This window comes from Apostichopus japonicus, chromosome 8 (genome assembly GCF_037975245.1).
Source record: "Apostichopus japonicus isolate 1M-3 chromosome 8, ASM3797524v1, whole genome shotgun sequence".
Lineage (NCBI taxonomy): Eukaryota > Metazoa > Echinodermata > Holothuroidea > Aspidochirotida > Stichopodidae > Apostichopus > Apostichopus japonicus.
Window position 1 is genome coordinate 15112883 of NC_092568.1, and position 7746 is coordinate 15120628.

Sequence of the window (7746 nt, forward strand, 5' to 3'; positions counted from 1 at the left end):
GGACGTAACAGGGACCACAGAAAGATATGCGGGTAGGTCAACGTTTAACCCGTTTCGTGTTACTCCACAGGGACCGAAATATGGAGTAAGTAACCATGGTCCACAGAACAGATTACAGTCTTGGGAGGAGCTGCACAGACAGACCAGAATAACTGCTAGAAATAACAGTTGGAGGGGTCAGAGACAGTGGAGACCACAGTCGAACCCGTTCAGCTATAGGCCACAAGAAAGACTACACGGGGATAATTCTCTCCACAGACAGGACAACTACAGGGTGAATCCAGCAGAACATCCCAGACGAGCCAACGTTTTACCACCACAGCACGGGAAAAAGACACGCATTTAAGTTATCGTAAGCACAGTCCTTGGATGTTTACGTCTTGCTTATGGTCACCTTAAACATCGGAAACCCGTACATTTTGGAACAACGCGTTTACGATGTGATTACGCATCCGTAAACATTGTAAACACGGAACAACAGATTTCCGTTACGTTTATGACAACTTACATATCGGAAGTTAATAAATACTTTCGCATTTATTAAAACTTATTTCTTCTCCACGTTTACGTTGACCTTAATCTCGCCACGAAGAAATTTACGACAGGATTACGATTATCTTACACATCGGAAACTCGTAGCATAGATGCAACGCGTTTACAACAAACTTACGCCAAACTTAAGCATGACGTTAACGTTGATTGTTCCATGAAATTAAACACTGGACACAATTCTCATGTCAATCTTTCCGATAATGATATTACCCTGTGACTGCATCTCATGAACAAAATTTCAACATTTACGTTGGCTGAAACGAGTGCAGTTAAAAATTTACTGTATATTTACAATTAACTTACAAATACCCAAATACGTTCATTTCAGCGTTTACGTATTGATTACGAAATCCTTAAAGTCAAGTTTAAGTTATTTTCGTTCACCTGAAACAGGCACAGTACGGCATGTTTAGGATATACACGTCGGAAATTCCGAAGCATGCACACCACGGGATTACAGCATGATTACACCAACTTACGCATTGCGTTTACGTTGAATGTATTCTCCACTGAATTCGGAATTTACGGGAAGATTACGATTCACTTACGCGTCGAGCGCAGAGCATACACATACCACGAGTGTCAGTACAACATGATTACATCAACTTCGCTTACGTTGACTCAATAAAGATTCGGAATTTAAGAGATGATTAATATTAACTTAAGCGTCGGAAATTTCAAAAAATACACAGAACGTGATTACGGTATGATTACAACGCCCATATACGTCACATTTAATTTATACCCACGGGTAATTTTTACCGAGACAATCATCTGCCTATTCGGTTCATTATATGTTCGTCTGTAATTATAGCATGCTAAAGTACTTGCTGGAAGTTTTCAAAAAGAGAGGTTTTAACTCTTCCAAAGTGTTCTCTTGAAATTCTAGTAAATGGACATACAAGATGACTGAATGTCCAGTGAGGTCAATTTCCCTCAGGGTGCACGTGGTAATATAAAAAATTTAAGGATTTGACCAAAGATGACCATATTTGAATATCTGACATTGTTCTAATACAGCATATATCTTTCAACGTGAATGTGCATGGCTTGCACATACATACAACCATATGTACCTCACAATGTATTTCTCATACTTTGATCAGTTATAATATATATATATATATATATATATATATATATATATATATATATATATATATATATATATATATATATATATATATATAAATATATATATATATATATATATATATATAAATATATATATATATATATATATATATATATATATATATATATATATATATATATATATATATATATATATATATATATATGCAGCCGTCAAACCAACAAAACTCCTCAAGCTAATTCTATGAGAGTATCAGCAAATTTCCTCGTGGTTGCTCATTTTGGTAAGTTACGTAATTCCCGTTGCGGGCCCTCGATCATAATACCTCAACAAACAGCTCGCCCTTACAAAGAATTAAGTTTTGCGCTATGGCATGGCTGATCGATAGTCTTACCTCTGGAATCATGAGAAAACAGATGAGAAGACACATACACGGATCTCCTCATCTGTCTGTCTAACTTTTTTATGTATAATTATTTATGTGTTAAAGTAAGTTGGCCTGACGTTTTTTATTATTTATTATTATTATTTATGTCCGATTAGTATGGTACGTGTTTGGTTTATCTGCTTCTTGATGCATATGCATGCAGATACAACAATGAAAATACACGATACGGCTTGCCTTATACTGTATCAAACAGAACAGTGCATCCAATTGGTTTATTGTAGAGAATTTGTGAAACCGCAATGAACAACCCTCATCTGTTGATCAGGGAGGTGATATTTTAGACCTCCCTGATCAGTCGCTGTTCATCCTCCAATCAAACGACAGCAAAACCAGCATGAAAAAACGCGCTTGTTTTCAAACGCGGTCAAAGCTGCTTACATGACAACAGGAGGGTTAATAATGTGTTCGCGAATAGCGTACGAAATGTATGGCTGACTAATACCAGGGAGTTGCATAACAACTCCCTGCTGATACTATATACGTTTGAAAGTAATAGTATACTCTTACTGAATTAACGTCTGCTTTCTTATTGTTCTTTGTTTTCTTTTCACACGGGGAGGTTGTTTTCTCCTTTGATAATTTTCGCACACGTATCAGCGTTTGCTATACATTCTCTTATACCCCATTAAGGGAGTATATGAACTGGAAAATTTCCAAAAGGATGGCGATCCTCCTGCGTTAATGTGCTTCCTAGCTAATTACTAGTTAAATCAGGGAGTTGTAACTCACCTGTTAAACAATCTGGCTATAGGTCGTGTCGTGAACATGAAATGATGGGTTAATGCCTAGAAAGCCACAGTTTTAGGGTAACATTAACAGCTCATATGTATAACACTGCTACCATTATGTGCACATGTATAACACACATATAGGGCGGTGATCCTGAAAACATAACTTCAAAGCTAGTACTTGCCCGTTGAGCAATTTGTCGGTGGCTAAATGGATGAAAGGTAGTCTGCATATGCCACAAATTATAGCACGCTATATATAACTGCCAGAAGTTTACAAAAATTACCTTCCAGGAGGTCTTTACTTTCCAAATTGTTCTCATACTTTCTAAATTAAAGACATAAAATGGCTGAATGTTAATTTCCTCAAGGGTGGTAATACAAATACAATATTTTTTTTTTGTATCAAAGGTGACCATATTTGAATACCTGGCATATTAGGGGCCAAAACAGCAAACCTTTGGAGCGGGATATACTGGTTTTGTATTGGGGTGTAAAATCTAAACAATTGCAAGTAAAAGATTCAAAGTAAAGAACATACTTTACCAAACACACTGTAAACATTAGTTAGTCACGGATGGCAAAAATCTAGTCACAGTGACTAGAGTTAGCTAGTCATTACCAATTCGTTAGTTGCAGACCAATTTGCATGGTCGTTCGACTAACATAAATTAGTCACATAAATTTGTACGAACTTTGTTGACACTCACTATGCATGTCATGTATGTAAGCGTGACGAGAATATTCTAGTCTTCTGTTTGTTTACTTTCTATAACCTTCAGCTTTGACCAATGACGTCATTATTTTATCCAATCATCGTACCGTAGCATACCGTGTGCTCAGCTGATCAGAGGACAAAAATTCAGACGACGGCCGGCGATTACATGTATACTGTATGCACGTACGTCGTACGTCGTACATTGCGGCCATTACCTAACTGCAGATAGAACAGGGCCATCAACAAAATAAGAAGATTCTTAATCATTTAACAAATTGTCAGAAGCAGTTTCAAAATGTGGTCAGTTAGGTAAGTTCAATCACAACTGAAATTCTAATAAATAGTAATTGACACAATTGCCATAATGTTCAAAGAAGGTTTGAATATCCGCGATATGTTTGGCTGGAAATTATGAGTAAAATTATAACGTTAGGCCATAGCAAGCAAAATTGTGGCTAACGCTAGGACGAAGCTAGGCTAGGAGTTTAGTCTACCTAGTGTAGCCCACATGCGCTCGTAGATGTATAGTACTATAGAAGCAGTAATACACACTTATATGACATATTTTATATAAATGTGTATTATTAGCTAGTATACTAGGCCTATATTATATAATGTTACGAGAGACTGTGGTGTAGGCTAGCATACGTCAAGTTTCTAGACACTTCGTCGACCACCAACCCGGTCTGCATTTCGTGCACTCTGAACTGAAGATCTTTGGAGTGGTACTTACCTTCTGCTCTAGTACATGGTACAAAGTACATGGTACTCATATTTTAGGTTATTTTTGATAAAGTTGGAAGTACCTGGTGTTTAACTAAGAACAAAAACTCAGTTTCAATGCATGAAATACCCATAATGTTGTTAGCTTAGGCCTAGGCCTCAGGTTCATAGTGGCGCTATGTTATCCTACTTCCTAGACCAAGTCTACACCAGCTGTAGCCCAATGTTGTAGGGTTCTGTATCCTAAGTGGAGTGGCTGCTGAGTGCTAATACCCTGGACAGAGAATGTTTTGAGTCTTATTTAGCAAATAATCCACAAAGGTATGCATTTTCTGCTCCTGCATATGTGCATCAAGGGGTTTGAGCCTACTCAGCCTATCATTAATTTTCTGTTGTTTGTCAATTTTCAGAGAAAGTTGATGTGCCAAGTCCTCAGCATTCACAGTTATATACTTTGAATGATTGTTGTATCAATGGACTCAACTGGTTAGATGAGGTAACAACAAATTCCAAACAACTCTGACAGCAGAAATAGATATCCTGATACTTCCATAGGAGATCTACTGTAGTGACTATAGGAACCAGTGCTTGCCACCCATGGAGAATAAGGTAATTTGACGTTGTTGTTCTTTGACGAGCAACAAATTTGAATGTTTTATCACAAATTATGCCCCCTATCTACCTCTTGTCCCCTACACCTGTCTTTAATACATTGTAACAACCTATGGATAAACCTTTAAATGGACTGGATATGTTATTGAGGTGAACTGTGTATTTAGATAGCATTTCAGTAAGCTTTCCTTTAGACTACTGTACATACTGTTACAGTTAGGCTGTGGTTTACAAATCCCAATGATCCAGTTTTGGCAAAGAACACCTTCAATTCTCTTATTCTAAGTATCTTAACAGTTGCACTGAAGTGACAGGCAATATCAGTTTAACATGTTCCAAACAGTTCAGGAATACATTGGGGTATGTCCTGTAGGTCAGTTTGGGAGGAATCAACTGAGCTAAACAAAAGTAGTTTTCAATTTCATCACATTTCAGAGCCAGAGACGAAAAAGCCCTCCCCGCTGACCCTTCTCTGGATGATGTTGCTGCAGGTATGGCAAGCCAGACCAAGTGGACTGTGATCCGGATACCAATAAAACCTGCAAGAATCATAAATGCACCCAACTTGGTCAAGTTTATCAAAATTGGTGACTGGAAATGTTGTTGCAGACGTAGACCTGGTTACTGCTTACATGGTATTGCTCATATGTGTATTTACACACTGCACAGTGCATACTGAAATCTCTGAAAAGACATCTTTATGGACCAAAAATGATAATTGCATTGAAATATGTTGTGGTTTATATTGTGACGACTATAAAAAGTATCATTTTGGTATGAAAAAAAATTAATCTCTCACTTAAGTTGGCATACTCCTATTAGAGTCTATATCCATCCCTTCGATTGTTCTCCTTCAGGAAAAGTGCCAAAAAGCAGCGGGGAACATCTTTTTTGACCTGTTATCAATCATAATATAGTTTTTTTGTGGCTTGCATGTTGAAGAGCATGAATGTACATGTGGGGAGAAAATTGGGTCAATTGAGGCAGTTTTAGACCCCTTTAGGCTTCCCAGGAGCAGCGTAGGAAAATTGTTTACCTCTGAGTGAAGAGGTTTGTTTACAAGTGACGAAAACTTCCGGCTCGAATAGCAAAAAATCTACATGGTCATGATACAGAAAATTGTAAGTGCCATGAAAGGCCAACTTATCAGCTATCCGGTGATAGGTAGCATTAGCTAGTGAAAACTTCTATCTAGACTTAGAGACCACATTACTTTTGTGATTTAGTGTGTAAGTCAATGGGGCTTTAAATGGGCTTATGCTACCTTAAGTTACATATAAGGAACAATCTGTGATATATAGTGCGCATTATGCAATCACTGAAATAACCACAGTACGTAAAGACATAGAGAAGTGGCGGAATGGTTGGGGCACTGAACACATGATTCCATGATCGTAGGTTCATGTACCAACCTGGTCGATACGTATGTATCTTTAATGAAGACACTTAATCTCAATTGCTGCTCTTTACTCAGGTGTATAGGGTACCCTGGGAGGTAATTCAAAAATATAGCATTTGCACCGCTTCATGGCTGCAATGACATGGGATGTCCCCTGGGGAACATGTAGCTGTAGCTCAGCATTGTTTCTACCATTCAAGACATAACTTATAGTTTGTGATAAAGTACTTCTAGAAATGTTTTAACTACTTTGTTTTCTGTTCCACCCTAATGTTGCGTCAAGGATAATAACATATTCAACTTACATGTTCTGCATTAATATTGTACCATCACATCCATGGTCAGAAACTGATAATAATATCACTTCCAAGTGCCTAATTCGAGATGAAGGTTATATGGATATTTTCTGGCCCTTTTTAACAGCTATGGTCATATAGAGCTACTCAAGGCGTTTTTATACCATTTGATTTGACATGGGGTATTATTTTTATAAATAAATTTATAAATATGATATATTATTTTGTGTGTATTAAATATATGTTATGTATATTTAAATATTAATTAAGATAATTTATTTGGCTAAACTTCTATTTTTATATTTGAGCTGCGTACTCGCAATTTTTCCCTTTGTCTGCCCACATCTCTTCCATGCTGCTATTTTGATGAAACTGATGGAGCCCATAATGATGCATGGTCAGTGGACAATGAGGGTCTTTAAGAAATTGTAGGTATAGGTCATCAGGGGGTCTAATTGTTTGAAAACTGTTGAACACTGCCAACTTAATGGCTTAGGAGCATTTCAAAGTAATCCCATAAGTATTCTCAAGATGTTTTGTGGGAAAAGATTTTGACAATTTTGTAAAAATAAGTTTTCCCAATTTTCCCATAAATATTTATTTTAGTTTTAAATGTTCTTTAACCTTTAGTGTTTGTTACTGTTCTTTATGAGATGACTTTTAAGTGGAATGTTTATTTGTCACATTTTGCATTAATACTGAATGTTAATAAAAATTACCATGAAACTTACAATGTGTGTCACTATCTCATTTCTTAACTAATCAGTACTTAATCTTAAACTAGTCTTGTGACCTAAATAAGTAGTCACAGTTGCAATGACTAATATTTTTAGTCACTGGACTAAGCTTTGGTCGATAGAGGCATCGTAGTAGGACTAATTTTAATTAGTCAGAAAACTCAATTTAATTAGTCACAAAACTAATATTACATAGTCAAATGACTAGAAAAAACTGGTCGATAGAGACATCGTTGTGACTAATTTTTTTTTAGTCATATTGACTAACTATTGTTTACAGTGCACGTTTTACGAGGTACAAAGTATATATTTATAAATTTGTAGTTAAGACGGTGCACTCTTTACTGCAGGAATGCGACAACTTAATAACGATTTTGCTCTCCCTTTACTCTCTTATTCATTGCTGCAAATGTTTCTGTTGCAGCGATAGAAAGCAA

The 7746-nt window shown here is 36.5% G+C and overlaps 1 long non-coding RNA gene across 1 annotated transcript; it reads left to right on the forward strand.

The window, feature by feature from the left end:
• Window positions 1–3376: 3376 nt before the first annotated feature.
• Window positions 3377–7305, forward strand: LOC139971626 (uncharacterized). Its single transcript, XR_011794437.1, has 3 exons — window positions 3377–3851; window positions 4676–4874; window positions 5313–7305. It is a non-coding gene; the product is annotated as an uncharacterized lncRNA (long non-coding RNA).
• The last annotated feature ends 441 nt before the right edge of the window (window positions 7306–7746 follow it).